Raw genomic sequence first — 16,461 nt, forward strand, 5'->3', positions numbered from 1 at the left:
GTCAGAGAAGTTTGAGTTTTTAGAGTTTTTTGGATTTTTTCCAGCAGTGTAGGGGTGTTGTTCTTAGCCAAGGGCAAGAGTTATGGATACAGCCTTTGTTTGTGATGCAGAGAAACTGACCTGTGATAAAAGGGGTCTCCATATATTGGCAGCTGGTAAAATACTTTCACAGAGATTCTAATGATAACATATATCTTTGTGTGTGGTAGCTTACAGTTTCTAAATATCTCCCATCTATTGAACCCCTTTGATATTCACACTAAGCCCTCTGAAGGATGCAGTCCATACTCATTTTATATTTAAGAAAACTGAGGAGCAGCAAAAAAAATGTGTCAATATTTACTGAGGAAGTGATTTCTCTCTCTCATACACACACACACACACACACAACAAACACACACACTATCTACTAGGGGCCTCTGTGTATTTTCTCACATGCCATCTCTGTGAAATAGTATTATTTTGCCCATCTTACACATGAGGAAATATTTGAGTTCTACCATGAAACATTGCATTCAGCACTATTTTCCAACAAGGTCAACTGATTGGCATCTAAGTCATCCTGGCACGTGGGTATCACAAAGCCTGCCCTAAAGACTACCAAAGAGGGGGGTTGTTTCAATCAGGAAATGTTTCCTCTGTCTAACTCAATCCTTGCTTCTGTAGTTTCATTCTGTTTCCTTGTGGTTTTTATTTCCCCAGAAAGAATGAAGAACTGCTGCCAGTGGTCCTGCAAATAATAACTCTTCAGAGATTTGAAGCCCATTATGCTGTTGAAGCTCCCAGACCCCATATTTTCTTGTTAGAGTGGACTTAACTCTGAGTGTTCCTCAGTAGAGGCTCAGAGCCGTATGTAAGCAAGATCACTCTTTTCACTCTCTGGACCCTGAAGATATATTTCATGGGTCAAGAGGCCTTACAAGAAGCAACTGGCCTGCCCACCAATGGGGGGTGGGGGTGTGTGTGTGGATCTGAATAGACCAGGAGGACAGAAGGCTGGTGACGTAGTTTGCATCACGCCTCCCTGTCTTTCACCCTCTGGCCTTCTTCCCCAGACTTGAGGCCCTCTCCTTGCTTTTCTCCACAGATCTAGGTCCACTCCTTTTCCACCACCCTTTCCTGCTGCTTCTTGCAAAACACACATGGAGATGCACACGTGGCATCTTGTATATATCCCTTCATTTTTAAAAAACTTTTATTTGTATTTTTTTTTTTTTTTTTTGCAGCATATATTCCCAGGCAGTAAGTTTTTGTTTCTTCAGTTTCTTCTGGGATATCTTTTTCTTCTGTGAAACCTCCTCTTCTGGTTTAGGAACAATCTGTGCTTTTTCAGTAGGGATCATCTCATCGTGGCAGGGAGAGCTCATGTATGGGTTGATCTGACCATGAGCTAAGTTCTGCGCCGCATCTTGGGGGCTTTGTTCACCTGGATGTGCTCAATGACCAGAGAATCTACATCTAAGCCCTTAAGGTCAGCACTACTCTGCATTTCTGAGCATGTGCAGTAAAAATTCAGCACTCATTCTGGGCCACCAACCCTGCATCCAGCCCCACTCTTTGGCCTGGGCCCACCTACCAACTCCGCCACTGTAACGACGGAATGGCATACATTGCTCTGTAAAGTGGCATCCTTCAGGTAACTTGGTGGCTTTTTGGATATGCATACCCTTAATAGGCTGGGAAGTTTCATGACTGTTCTTAAAGTGAACACGAAGATTTGAACCTCTTGATTTGCATGATTTTGTGGGGTTTTCTGCATCTAGTGAATAGCAAACCATGTTTAGAGGTCACTTCAGGCCGCTTACCAGAAAAGCTATCCCTTCATGTTAATCCTTTACTTCCTGACTTAATTTTTCTCTATTTTGTTTCTTCACGTCTTCCCAGCATTTACCTCTGCAGCTCAGTAAAGTGCCTCCTGGTCTGTCCTTGTCTCTCTTTGCCTTGGTCCCTGTGGCATGAGTGCCGTCCCGTCTCCTCCATGGGACTGGACCCCACCTTTAGGAAGGGGATCTCCTCCTGCCTCTGGATTTTCCCTCGGCCCCCGAACACAGGTGGTCACCTCAGGAGTCCCTGACCTACACATCATCTGACAACCCTCCACGTCAGTGAATTATTTCTTAAATTCCTATTTAAGGTCTTGCTCTAATTCTGGATATGAAGCCAGCATTTGCCAAGAATAACGTTTTCTTGCTTCTGACATTAACTCAGGGTGACAGGGGAAGTGTGAGGGAGAACAAAAATATGATTCTGGGGATGAACACAATTTCTTGGGCCAATTAACTGAGACAGTTCACATGTTTATTATGCTTAAACTATTGGGTGATTAATTAAGGGAGTTTTAGGCAGTTTAATACTCTACTAGAATAAGGCATAGCTAGTTTATATAAAAGAAGAGAGAAACAGCCCTGAGATATATCTATATCTGATGGTGACTATGACAAATGAAAGATGGGGACATTAAAGAAATTTCCATAAATGATATAGTTCAGAATGTGGGTACAAATAGTCAACTCTTTTTTTTTTTTTCTTTTGTGGTACGCGGGCCTCTCACTGCTGTGGCCTCTCCCTTTGCGGAGCACAGGCTCCGGACGCGCAGGCTCAGCGGCCATGGCTCACGGGCCCAGCCGCTCCGCGGCATGTGGGATCTTCCCAGACCGGGGCACGAACCCGTGTCCCCTGCATCGACAGGCGGACTCTCAACCACTGCGCCACCAGGGAAGCCCAAATAGTCAACTCTTAAACGTTGGCATGTCAATTATCTTCAGGAAATTTAAAAATCTAACTTGGGACTTCCCTGGGGCTCAGTGGTTAAGAATCCGCCTGCCGATGCAGGGGACACGGGTTCGAGCCCTGGTAAAGGAAGATCCCACATGGCGCGGAACAACTAAGCCCGTGGGCCACAACTACTGAGCCTGTGCTCTAGAGCCCGTGAGCCACAACTACTGAGCCCACGAGCCACAACTACTGAAGCCCACGCGCCTAGAGCCTGTGCTCCGCAACAAGAGAAGCCACCGCAATGAGAAGCCCGCGCACTGCAACGAAGAGTAGCCCCTGCTCTCCGCAACTAGAGAAAGCCCGCATTCAGTAACAAAGACCCAATGCAGCCAAAAATAGATTTTAAAAAAACCACCTAACTTGACTGTTTCTTGCCTGTCAACATGCATCGTGGCTGCCCTACCCCAGTCATTCCCAAATCGGCATTGCAAACTCTTTCAAATGAATGCTTATATAAATTGTAATTGCTAATGTATAACTCCTTAGGCAAAACCAGGTAAAAAAATTTTTCATCGTCTACTTCATTTTTATTCGCACAATTGATCAAGAGTTTCCTGAGATTAAACCAAGAGTATTTATTGAGTACCTGGGATAGGTATGGCAGGAGTGGCAAGCTGAGGTCAGTTCAAGGCCGCAAAGGAACTAAATCATGTTACTTGAAGACGTGGCTCTCTGGATGAGCCCCAACCTTCCCTGTCTACAGTCTGAAATGCCCATTCTGTTCCACACCTTTTCGTCTGACACGTAGCTGGTTCGGTCTTTCTGACCTTGCCTTGCCTATTCTCTGCTTTTCCACCTCAGCCTTTTTGCGACTGCTGCACGTAACTACTCTCACAGAAAAAAGCTCTCTTCCTCCTCCCTTCTTTATTCCTCTCATTTGGCCGCTGGATACATGTGTATAATGCTAAAAGTGCCTTCTGGTGTTGTCAACTCTGTCATGTAATTGGTGATTTTAGTGGACAGGAAACAGTGCTTTGGTTCAGGTAGCCCAACATAGATACACCATCAGCTTGCTTTCTCTGTATGCCTTTGTCCCTATTATTTTGTCTCTCTGTAACCTTTCATGTATTCAACAATTATTCGGTACTTACTGTGTGCCAAGAATTATATTATATTTGTGGTTTAATACTGACACAATATTGCTGTTTCTCTCTAATTACCAGATATTTTAAAAACCTAAAGAGGGAAGTTATACTAGGAAAATAGCTATCAGAGGAAGTTGATTTTCCCCCCTTATTCCTAGAGGTTTTATTATTTGGGGGGAAGGCAGTGGCGAGAGGGTCAATATCGCTGATCAGTGATTTCTTTCTCACCTTAGCTCCTGTCCTGGACCGTGAGGGTGGGGCTGGGTGGCCTGCATTCACTGTCCCCCCATACCTTCTCACCCTTATTTCTTGCCCCAGTCCTCCCACCCCCACCAACCAAGAGGAGTCTGTCACTGTAATTAAGCAGTCTGTAATCAACAAAGTGAAGCAGCCGCATAGCACCCGGGGATCAGCTCGGTGCTTTGTGACCACCTAGAGGGGTGTGGTAGGGAGGGTGGGAGGGAGACGCAAGAGGGAGGAGATATGGGGATATATGTATATGTATAGCTGATTCACTTTGTTATACAGCAGAAACTAACACACCATTGTAAGGATGTTAAGAAAAAAAAAGAAAGAATGAGACCAGTAATGCAATGGGTGCTATTGATGGGGGATTAGTGAAACTCATGTGGTTTCCTACAACTTTCGCACTTTCTGAGGAAGCGGCGGGTGGCGGGGGGGGGGTGGGGGGGTGGGGGGGTGGGGGGGTGGGGGGGGGTGGGGGGAGAAACTGTTGACTCAGCACTCTTAGCATTAATCCCTGTGCTCTCCCCAACACTCCCAAATTAAACTCCATGCTGATGTTGGATGGGACACGGATCCACTGAGTATGTGAGAGCTTTGCTGGCAGGGTCACATCACAGTCATCTCCGTATACCCAGTGCTTGTACAGCGTCAGTGCCCAATAAATGTCCCCTGAGTGCTGGGAGAGGGTGGGCTGGTAGCACAAATTGAGCACAGGACCCAAGGGTCCTGCCGTCCTGCTCAAGACTTTCTCAAACAGACTGTGGCTCTGTTAGCATTTGGGTGAATATCATTGACTGAAAGGGCTCTTGGTACTAAGAACTATAGGCTCTTTTCCTACTCCTCCCATATTGAATCCTGCTTTTACTGTAATTACCTATATATGACGGCATAAGTCCTTGGAGGATACTGACCATTGTACACAGCCTTATATTGCACAGAGTGTATGTGGCGTGTTTCCAAGCCCCAGTAAAGCTCTCATGCTTATCTCGCAGCAGCAAGGATTGAGGCTAGAGGTACGGAAAAGCTGCCATGCCAGAAAGTCGAAGGAGAGATCCCCAGAATATCCCTTTCTATTAATTTCACTGAGTCCAGTGAAACAACAAAAGCTACACTGAGGACTAATCAATCTAGAAGTTCATGAAATGCTTTATGTGATCTTCTATGGCAAGGGAGCTAGCGCTGTATTAAGATATTGTTCATCCACTTTCCCAAAGTGAATTCCATGGAATCTAAAGGGGCTTCTATGCGGAGGCAGGAGAATGACCTCTCAAAACGCCTTTCAGCCCAAGGCTCTTAGATGTGCAACCTTAGCATCTCTTGAGCTTTGTAGTGTTTTGCTTTTGTTTTATTTTTCCCCTTGGCCCAAGGATTAGAGCTGGATGAGCCGATCAGGCAAAGATAAAGATAGAAGTTCATGTAATTCATTCCTCTATTTTCACAATACTGCCCCTAAGTTGTACAACCTCCTCTAAAGCAAAGAAAGAGTTTAAACTTCTTTCCAGGTAGAAAGTTCTTCTGCAGAAGAATACAGTATGAGGTGCTAGTTAAAGGCACAAGTTTTGAGTCACACAGGTCTGGGTTTCAACCCATTCTCCTGCTTAGTAGGGCAAGTTACTTAATCTCATCTCTGAAACGGTGGTAACAGTTCCTACCACGAAGGTTTGTGAGGATTAGAAGAAAAGAAAGATATAAAGTACCTCCTAGCATTGTGCCTGGCTGACAATGAATGTTCAGAAATGGTTGTTAAGAAGAACAGAACTGGAACTTTCCTGGTGGTCCAGTGGGTAAGACTCCGCACTGCCAGTGCAGGGGGCCGGCGTTCATTCCCTGGTTGGGGAACTAGATCCCCCATGCATGCCACAACTAAGAGTCCACATGCTGCGACTAAGAGTCTGCACGCCACAACGAGGATCCCGCGTGCCGCAACTAAGACCCAGCACAACCAAAATAAATAAATAAATAGACAAATAAATAAATAGAAGAACAGAACTAAATCTAGCTTCAATCCCTCCTTTTCCAGAACGTGCTGTGTAATTTCGCCTAGGTTTATGTGAGCTTTGAGATTGTTCTCATGTGTCTTTGTGTCTTGTTTCTCCACTTAAACTGTAAGGTCCTCTGGGCAGGGCCAGCTCTTCTTTGATATTATTCCTTGATATTATTGAATATTTGATACCTGGCCTAAAACCATAGAAGATTTGGGGGCAGGCATCAAATAATTATGATTGACCCTTCTGCCATTTCAAGTTCATAAAATGTATTATTTGATCTGTGTCAGAGGAGCTTGCGTATTAAGATATAGTTCATCCACTTTCCTTGAGTGTATCCAGTGGAGTCCAAAAAGCCTCATATGTGGTTTGAAGGAAAAAGGAGATCAGGAACGTAGGTGCACACTGAAGGTGGTAGGGAAGAAGAGAAAGCCTGCAGTGTGGAGTAGAGCTGGTTGAGAAAATTGGGCCTGTTAGACTTGGCTGGACCCACACACTGAAGAGAACCTTCTCTGCCAGGACTGTAGTCATCAACCTTGCAAGTCTGAAAACATAACCCCCTGAAACCACAGCTGCAGGGTGATGCTGGTGCTAAGGGTCATCTCTATGATCTCCTTCCCTTCCCAAAGCTAGAGCTCCCTTTCCTCTTATTTCTTCTTCCAAAGAGAATATAATTTTGGTGAGAGCTGATCTTTTCCCATTTATTGTCTGTTCATTTTGCCATTATCTCTGTCTGTGAACGTTTTGGAATCGTTTGCAGCAAGTGTTTTGTCTTGACCCAGCTTGTTCCTGTTACCCCGCCATCCTTGGGCTTGGCCATCTCCTTACTCTATCATTTGATGAGAGCAGAATGAAACACTGCTGATAGCCACTCCTCCTAGAGAAACCCTTCTTGCTGGATCGGACCCCTCAGAGAACACCTTCTCACTGCATCAGAAATCTCCTCTTTTGGCTATCAGTGTCATAGTTTTCTACCAGTAATGTGGACAATTGAGATGACAGGGAGCCCTTCCTAAAAAGGTAAAAGGTCTTGGAAGCCTTTGGTTCAAAGGGCATGGAGCTTAATCTCTGAGAATTTATGGGGGGTAGATGTCTCTCCCAACCGTCATCCTCCTTACTCCACAACATCAGCATTTGCACATTTGAGATTTGTACTAAAGAATATTTAACAAGCCTGTTCCCCTTCACCTGGCAGCTTATTGGCTGGTTCCATGATATGTTCCAAGGGGACAGGTTGACTTGGACAGTAGAAAGCCTTTGCTATTCAGGATATGGGAGTGGGGGAAATGGAGCCAGAAAGTGTTTCATGAGATGGTGAGAGAAGAAAGGGAGAAATACCCAAAGTACAGCTGACCTGCTTAAAAGCAGGACATATTTAAAAGACCCCAAAGACTGAGGCTTTTGTAACATGAGTGAGGAGTATTAAAGCCAAAAGGTCCCTGCTTTCATATAGGGATATTCCTAAACGTATCAAGCAAAGCCGTATCCACAACACCCGTTGTGCTATTTTATTTTGCCTGTATTGATGTGTTGCTTTGTAATTGTTCTCAGGTCGCTTTTATTGTGTGTGTTTTGCCTTTATAGGTAAACTCCTCCTGGACAGAACCTGACTCTTCAGAAGAGTCCCCCCCACCAGAGGTGCCCATGTCAAGGCTGTGCTAGAGCAGAAGTTCAAGGGCAGTGATTAACCAACCACAGTTGAAAGCACAGAAGATACAGCAATCAACATCCTGCATCTGAGAACTTTGTTCCAGACTAACATGTATGTAATCCAACCTTTTCCTTTTCATAAGACAAGTATTGTCTGAAGCGTTCTGTGTGTGATTTTGAGGGGAAAGGGCAGACGGAACAACAGAACTCAGGTCCCTCTTTGCCTTATATCTGAGCCTGGGAAAGGGGAAAAGAAGTGAACTCTTCCCTGCGATGGCTGGGCAAGCATAGAGAAAGAGCCTTAAGATTCATAGTGGAAAGAGGCTTCTCTGAGCCTTCCTTAGAGCAACTCAACTATCCTAGTTTTAGCCTATTCCCGTTCCTTGCCATTCCCACCTGTAATTCTGTCTTGGGAAGAACCCCACGCTGAATATTCTCAAAGTACTTGGTAGACTTTAATTAGTTCCGTGGGAAGTAAGGCAAAACTCAAGCCTTCACTCTGCCAGCAGAGATGATGGTGGTGGGCATGGAGGGAAGACGAGGAGAGGATGAACAACTAGAGCAACCGTACAGCTAACTGAAGGCCATGTGGTACAGAAGGGACTGGGGTTCAAATCCCTGAGTTCCAAGTCTTGGTACAAATTCCTTAGACTTCCAGATTCCTAAACAAGTAATGGGCTCATCCTATAAACCTACTTTGCTGGGGTGTTGTTGATGAATGCTAGTAAACCCTATCCTAGATGATAGGTTTGGAAAATTGTTAAGGAAATCATGTCATTAAGCCCATACTCACCCCCTCCTCGACAAATAGCCCTGGAGGGAAGTGGGTGTTAGCCAGAACTGGAGGGCCTCCACTTCCATGGGATGACTGAGATTCAACAGCAGGAGAATTTTTCCAACAGTGACGGAAATCAAGGGCCTGCGTTGCAGGTGACGCTGGGGGGTGGTGAGGAAGGCCTAAAATAGGTGACACATGGTCAGACGGTCCAGAAAAGATCATCAAGAAGTGATTGAATCCCACTCAAGTCATTGTGGATGGTTGCTTTCCTAAAATTCAGGACAGAATTTTGGTAGTAGTTTCCTTTCTTCCCTTTCTAAGAGCAGAAAACCTCTCGAGCCTGGGATTCTTCTGTGCTTCTCTAAAAGTATTTTGAGCTCTGAAGGCAGAGATCTAGGTCTGAATCCATCTTCGTCACTTCCATCTGTTTGAACTTGAGTTAGTTACTTAGCTTCTCTGAGCCTTGATTTACTCATCTGTAGAATGGGCCCAATAATAGTTCTTAACGCAAAGGTTTGTTATGAGGGTTAAATGCAACAACTCAGGTAAAGGCTTAGCACAAAGCCTAGCATGTAGTAAGCACTTGGTTCATTTTAGCTGCCATCATGACCTCACTCTTTTCTCTGTATGGGTTATCCACTTTGGAGTTTACCCATTGTCCTTTCTTTGATCAATTTCTGATGGTCTCCCTGGCCTCTTGGCTATCTTCTCCCATCCTTTTTTTTTTTTTTTTTTTTTTTTGCGGTACGTGGGCCACTCACTGCTGCGGCCTCCCCCGCCACGAAGCACAGGCTCCGGACGCTCAGGCCCAGTGGCCATGGCTCACGGGCCCAGCCGCTCCACAACATGTGGGATCTTCCCGGACCGGGGCACGAACCTGCGTCCCCTGCATCGGCAGGCGGACTCTCAACCACAGCGCCACCAGGAAAACCCTCTTCTCCCATTCTTAATCAATGAGAAGTCAGGGAACACTAATACCAAATTCTTTTTCATGTCATTTAGGACAAAGCAGAATTAGGAAGGTTAATCAGCTGCTGTAAAAAAGATTACATAGATTAACACAGCTCCACACACTAGATGTGTTCTCATAAAGGCTATTAAGTGGCTATTTTTATGTTGAGAAATTTTTAGATGACTTTATGATTCTGAAGTAATATTCTCATAGAAACAAGAATCACTGTTAAGGGAAGAGAAGCTAATATCTGAATGTGAGACACCTTCCATGTCCAAGTCTAGTTGAATCCTCCCAGTCACCCAATAAAGAGGTCCTTATTATTCCCATTTTATGGGTTAAACAACTGAAACTCAGAGAGGTTAAATAATTCATTCAAAGTCACTCTTCCAGGGATGACGGAGCTTAAATGTACATATAATTCTGGCTCCCAAACCAATCCATCTTCTACTACATCACACTCAGAGGAGCATTCCGATTTTATCAACGGTCAAATCTATGTGCGTTTAAGTTTCCCACACAAATTCCAGAAGAACTTGATCAATCAGTTCACTTGATCTTGAGTATTAATTTAGTTTTAAAATATTTCCCCTTATGATTTAAAATAGATCTATATCCTCTTTAAGAAATTATCCACATTTCCTTCCATTAGTCTTGTCTGTCAAAAGATGACTGTTGCCAGGTAATAATGAGAACATATTATATGATTCTATTTATGTAAACTCTAGAAAATGCAAGCTACTCTGCAGTGACAGAAGTTAGGTCAGTGGTTGCCTGGGCAGGGTAGATGGCAAAGGGGCAACATTGTAAAGCAGCTATACCCCAATTAAAAAAAAAAAAAAGAAACTTCTGAGGGGGACAAATATGTCTATTACTTGATGCTGATTTTACAAATGTAAACTTATGTCAAAATTTATGAAAATTTAGAAAAGCTGACTGTATATTAATAATCTATATGCAGAAGAAGTAATGCTGCATTAAAAGTAAAAACAGAGCACCGGGCTTCCCTGGTGGCGCAGTGGTTGAGAGTCCGCCTGCCGATGCAGGGGACACGGGTTCGTGTCCCGGTCTGGGAAGATCCGACATGCCGCGGAGCGGCTGGGCCCGTGAGCCATGGCCGCTGAGCCTGCGTGTCCGGAGCCTGTGCTCCGCAACGGGAGAGGCCACAACAGTGAAAGGTCCGCGTGCCGCAAACAAAACAAAACAAAACAAACTTAAAAACTTCTGTGCAGCAAAGGAAACAATAAACAGATCGAAAAGGCAACCTATAAAATGGGAGAAAATATTTGCAAACAATATATCTGATAAGGGATTAATATATAGAATATATAAAGAACTCAACAACTCAACAATAAAAAAAATCTAATTAGAAAATGGGCAAAGAGCTTTAATAGATATTTCTTCAGAGAAGATTTACATATGGCCAAAAAGCATACGGAAAGATGCTAAGCATCATCATCATTAGGGAAATGCATATAAAAACCACAATGAACTGACACCTGAACTATATGAAACCTGACACCTGTTAGGAAGGCCACTATCAAAACAATAACAACAGGACTTCCCTGGTGGTCCAGTGGGTAAGACTGTGCTCCCAAGGCAGGGGGCCCGGGTTCGATCTCTGGTCAGGGAACTAGATCCTGCGTGCCGCAACGAAGATCCCGTGTGCCAAAACTGAGACCCGGCACAGCCTAAGTAAATAAATAAAATTTAAAAATAAAAACAATAACAACAACAACTACAACAGAAAATAACAAGTGTAAGTGAGGATATGGAGAAATTGGAACTCTTATGCCTGGTTGGTGGGAATGTACAGCCACTATGGAAAATAATATGGAGGTTCCTCAAAAAAATTAAAAATAGAAGTATCATGATCTAGCAATCCCACTTCTGTGTTTTTGGTTTTTTTTTTAGTAAACCTGATTGACTTTTTTTTTTTTTGGCTGTGTTGGGTCTTCGTTTCTGTGCGAGGACTTTCTCTAGTTGCGGCAAGTGGGGGCCACTCTTCATCATGGTGGGCAGGCCTCTCACTATCGCAGCCTCTCTTGTGGAGCACAGGCTCCAGACACTCAGGCTCAGTAGTTGTGGCTCACGGGCTTAGTTGCCCCACGGCATGTGGGATCTTCCCAGACCAGGGCTCAAACCCGTGTCCCCTGCATTGGCAGGCAGATTCTCAGCCACTGCAACACCAGGGAAGCCCCCCACTTCTGGGTATTTTTAACCAAAAGAGGTGAAAACAAGATCTCATAGAGATATTTGCACACCCATGTTCATTCCAGCATTATTCATAACAGTCAAGATATAGAAACAATCTAGATGTTCATCAACAGATGAATGGATAAAGAAAATGTAGAATACACACACAATGGAATATTATTCAATCTTAAAAAAAGGAGAGACACTGCTTTGGGAAAGCAAATGTTCTCCTTACTTCCTGCAAGTAATAAATCCTTCCTTCTCTGGAAAAAAAATAAAAAAGAAGGAAATCTTGTCTTATGCTACAAAATGGATGAACTTCAAGGATATCATGTTAAGTAAAATAATTCAGTAACAAAGAAACAAATATTGCATGATTCCACTTTTATGAGATGTCTAAAATAGTCAAACTCTTAGAAACAGAAAGTAGAATGGTAGTTTCCAGGGGCTGGGAGAGAGGGAGAAGAAGAACTGTTCAGTAGGTATAGAGTTTCAGTTTTGCAAGATGAAAAAGTTTTAGAGATGGGTTGTGTGCATAGAGTTAACACTACTGTACTGCACATTTAAGGTTAAGATGGTAAATTTTATGCTTTGTTTTTGACCACACACACACACACACACACACACACACACACACACAATGAATAGAATTCCTATCTGATGGGGTGTGAATATCTTCAACTTTAGAAGATAAAGCTAAATTGTTTCCACAACGGCTGTGCAAGTTATACTCTCACTAGCAGTATGTCAGAATTTTGCTCCATTATCTTCACCAACATTTGGTATTGTCACGCTTTTCAAATTTTGCCAATCTATGGATAATTTTAGTTTGCATTTTATTGATTACTATAGAGTTTGAACATCTTTTCCACTTAAGTGAATGACCTATTCATGTCTTTCGCCCATTTTTTATTGTTCTGTTTGTCTTTTTCTTAATGATTTTTATCAGTTCTTTATATATATTTTGTGCACAAATCCTTTACAAGCCATTTAATAGCAAATATCTCCCAGTTTGTGGCTTGGCTTGTCACTTTTTACATGGAGGTCTCTAAAGAAAACACGTTCTTATCGTAGTCAAATTTATCCATCTCTTCCATTAGGATTTACTCCATATCTTGTTTTAAGAAATCTTTCTTTACTCTGAGGACATAAAGACATTCTATATTTTCTCCTAAAAAAGTAAGGTTGTGGCGGAATTGATTTTTGAAGAGGTGTGGAAACTTGGAATGGGAAACCATCAAAAGAAGTATTTTTTCTTTACATAGAAGGCAGATGCCAAAGGTGGTCTATCTACACAGAATTAGAGATGAAGCTGCTGCAGAGAGGGTTGGTCTAACCACAGGAAGGGTTTCCTGTCTATGACGGTTTGCAGTTTCATTGGCTTATTGAAGCAATGGAGTCTATGTCACTTTGTTTGGTAGCAGAGGACGGTTGCTTGGGGGTTGTCAAACACTAGAGAGATGAAAATTCAACCAGAGAGGAGAGGGGAAGTATCAAGGGACAGACAAAATGATTCTCCAGCTCTCGATGAGCCTAAATATATCACTTACAGGCTGCAAGGCACAAACTGAAAACAAGTATGTACCTCTCCATTCAGCTCTCTCTGTCACTGCTGCCATACTTACCCGTTATCCTTCACCTGGAACTTTCTGTCTAGTGAAAATAAAACAATCTCAAGAGAATATGGTCAAAACCACAGTAGAGGGACTTCCCTGGTGGCACAGTGGTTAAGAATCCGCCTGCCAATGCAGGGGACACGGGTTCGAGCCTTGGTCCAGGAAGATCCCACATGCCATGGAGCAACTAAGCTCATGTGCCACAACTTCTAAGCCCGCGTGCCTAGAGCCCGTGCTCTGCAACAAGAGAAGCCACCGCAGTGAGAAGCCCACACACTGCAGTGAAGAGCAACCCCTGCTCGCTGCAACTAGAGAAAGCCCGTGCGCAGCAACGAAGACCCAACGCAGCCAAAAATAAATAAATAAATAAAACCACAGTGGAGAGGATAAAAGGTAAAGCTTTGAGAGTTAGAAATACTCTTCTTGAGGACCAACAGAAATGTGGAATCATCTTCCCTGGAGCCTTTGAAAGTTAGACTAAAATAGCTTTGAGTGGAGGAAGGAGGAAAACTCTGGAACTCTTTGGATCCCACGGAGGACTGTTATTTGGCGGGGGTGGGGGTCTCGTGACTGGATCATCTGAAAAGTCCTTCTCCTTCTACTTAACCCAGGGTGGCTGCCCCAACAAGAAAAACTTTTCAGGAGTCAGTGAACAAGGTGTGGGGAAGAAGAGGAGACAGAAAGACTGTCCTCTAGAGCAAAGCAGGAGGAGTGGAGTGAGAAGAAATGCTCTAGAGGGGTAGACTGACAGAGAGCAGGTGAACGACACTCCTGGCTCCTCCAAAGGGACATCACCATCCATCTTCAGGTTTTCATCCTAGGCAAGTGAAGGGGAGTGAGAGAGGAAGGACAATGCAGTGTAAATTATTACACAGCCCTTGGTTTTCAGAGTACTGCCAGTAAAAGAGATTTATGGAGTGAAACTTCGAACATAGGGTTCTAGAAAATGCTCACACCACCTTCAGGCACATATATCAATTACATTTGTGCACCCGTGCATGGACCCCCTCCATGTGCGTACATAGAAATTCATGCCCATAGAATAAGCACGTATGCAACACTGTGCAACATAATTTCACTACACTTTGCAGATACAACCCTGTCCATTCTTGTGTTTCCACACAGGATCCAGGCTAGATCCAGCCACTGATGTGGGTTTTGTTCTGGTTGACATGGTTGAGAGGGGCACCTGTAAACATGATGAGGAGTTGCAGAAATCTGCACTAAGGATTTTGAATTGAATATAGTAGATGATCGTTCTTCAGGAAGGACATGAGGAAAGCAGTGTTTCATGCAGGTTATTTTGTTAACTATACATAAGAGGGAGTCAGGGCTTCCCTGGTGGCGCAGTGGTTAAGAATCCGCCTGCCAATGCAGGGGACACGGGTTCGAGCCCTGGTCCAGGAAGATCCTACATGCTATGGAGCAACTAAGCCCATGCACCGCAACTACTGAGCCTGCACTCTTGAGCCCGTGAGCCACAACTACTGAGCCCGTGTGCTGCAACTACCGAAGCCCGCACGCCTAGAGCCCGTGACCCGCAACGAGAAGCCACCACAATGAGAAGCCTGCACACCGCAACGAAGAGTAGCCCCGCCTCGCCACAACCGGAGAAAAAGCCCACGTGCAGCAACAAAGACCCAACGCAGCCAAAAATAAAATAAATAAATTTATTTTTAAAAAAGAGGGAGTTAAATTTTGATTCACTAGAAATGGAGACTGAGAAGGAGACAACGTCACTGAACAGATGCAAAAGATGAGACTCGGAAATTTCAGATGAAAAATTAGGACAAAAATTGCAAAGACCAGGCAGATTGAACCTGAGGTAATGTGTATCTGTCTCCTGTCTCCTTCTTTCTATTTCCAAATTCCTGGGAGTCAGGGTGCAGCCAGGAGCTGGGGGAGAGGGATTTTTGATCTCATGCCCTTGCGTGCTCTAATGAGAAAGGCTGCCGCCCTGTCTGGGTTTCTCAGGAGCTCACTCAGAGGCCTGCAAACAAGGGCTTCTGAGCCAAACCTATGGCGATGTCCTGGCTGTTGTGAAGCAGCCTCCTGGACAAACTGAGAAAGGCAAAAAGGAAGGGAGACTTAGGGTGCTGAGAGGGCAACTCAGCCATTCCCCCCCCCTCCGCAACCCCACGGTGGCTGCACACCACCCTACATTGATCATGACTGCTCTTTCCTAAAAAGCCTTGCTTTCTTCACTTGATTTCAATGTTAATGGTTGGGAAGGGATTTCCAAGCACTCATGCTTCAGTGGTAACAACATCTATAGGATGTGCATGCAGAAGTCTTTCATATGTTTAAAAGCAATGGCAGAGTCATCATAGAGCCTTTTCATATGATCATTTCAGTTGTATTTGTATTTCTTTGCCATTTAGTGGTTGAACCGTGTGCAATTGCTGACATATTTGACCATTTTGGCCTCCAAAAACAATCTCATAGGTTTCAACTGAATATTAAGAACCTACTGTGTGTTTAATAAGGGCTAGGAGGCGATTTGGTGTAATGGTTAAAAATCAGAGCCAAACTGCTTTTCTTCTCCCAGATCAGCTCCACCATCTAGTCTTGATACATTACTTAACTTTTCTGTGTTTCCATTTTCTCATCCTTAGAACGGAGATAATAATATTCGTTACTTCAAAGGCTTGTTGTGAGAATTTAAATGAGCTGTCACATGTAAAGCACTTAGAACAGTGCCTAACTCAAACCAGGCTCTATATAAATATCAACTATTATTACACACCAGTCCCTATTATCTCATTTAGTTTTATTATTAAATAGTTCAGGCATACAGAAAATTAACACTTACATGCCAACGTTTCAGCTTAGAAGTAAATTATTAACACAAATATAAGGAAACCCCATGGGTACACTTCCCCTATCATATTAGTGTTCCTCTTTCACAGAGGTATCCTCCATCCTGAATTTGATGCTTATTGTTACCATGGAAGTTTTTCCTTTTTAATTAGTTAATTAATTTGTTTAAGCAGATTTTGTTATTTATTTATACCACACTGTGCGGCCTGCAGGATCTCAGTTCCCTGACCAGGGATTGAACCCAGGCCACAGCAGTGAAAGCCCGGAATCCTAACCACTAGGCCACCAGGACATTCCCACCATGGAAGTTTTTTAATACTTTTACTACATATGTATGTAACATAAGCTATATACAGTA

The 16,461-nt window shown here is 43.7% G+C and overlaps 1 long non-coding RNA gene across 3 annotated transcripts in view; it reads left to right on the plus strand.

Annotated features, from left to right (window-relative positions):
- Window positions 1-16,100, plus strand: part of LOC137202842 (uncharacterized) — a 171,352-nt gene extending 155,252 nt beyond the window's left edge. For all 3 annotated transcript variants that reach the window (XR_010932800.1, XR_010932802.1, XR_010932801.1), the window contains 2 exons: window positions 7,676-7,853; window positions 14,409-16,100. This is a non-coding gene — a long non-coding RNA (uncharacterized lncRNA). The remainder of the gene's footprint in view (window positions 1-7,675; window positions 7,854-14,408) is intronic.
- Window positions 16,101-16,461: the final 361 nt, after the last annotated feature.

This window comes from Pseudorca crassidens, chromosome 11 (genome assembly GCF_039906515.1).
Source record: "Pseudorca crassidens isolate mPseCra1 chromosome 11, mPseCra1.hap1, whole genome shotgun sequence".
Classification (NCBI taxonomy): Eukaryota; Metazoa; Chordata; class Mammalia; order Artiodactyla; family Delphinidae; genus Pseudorca; species Pseudorca crassidens.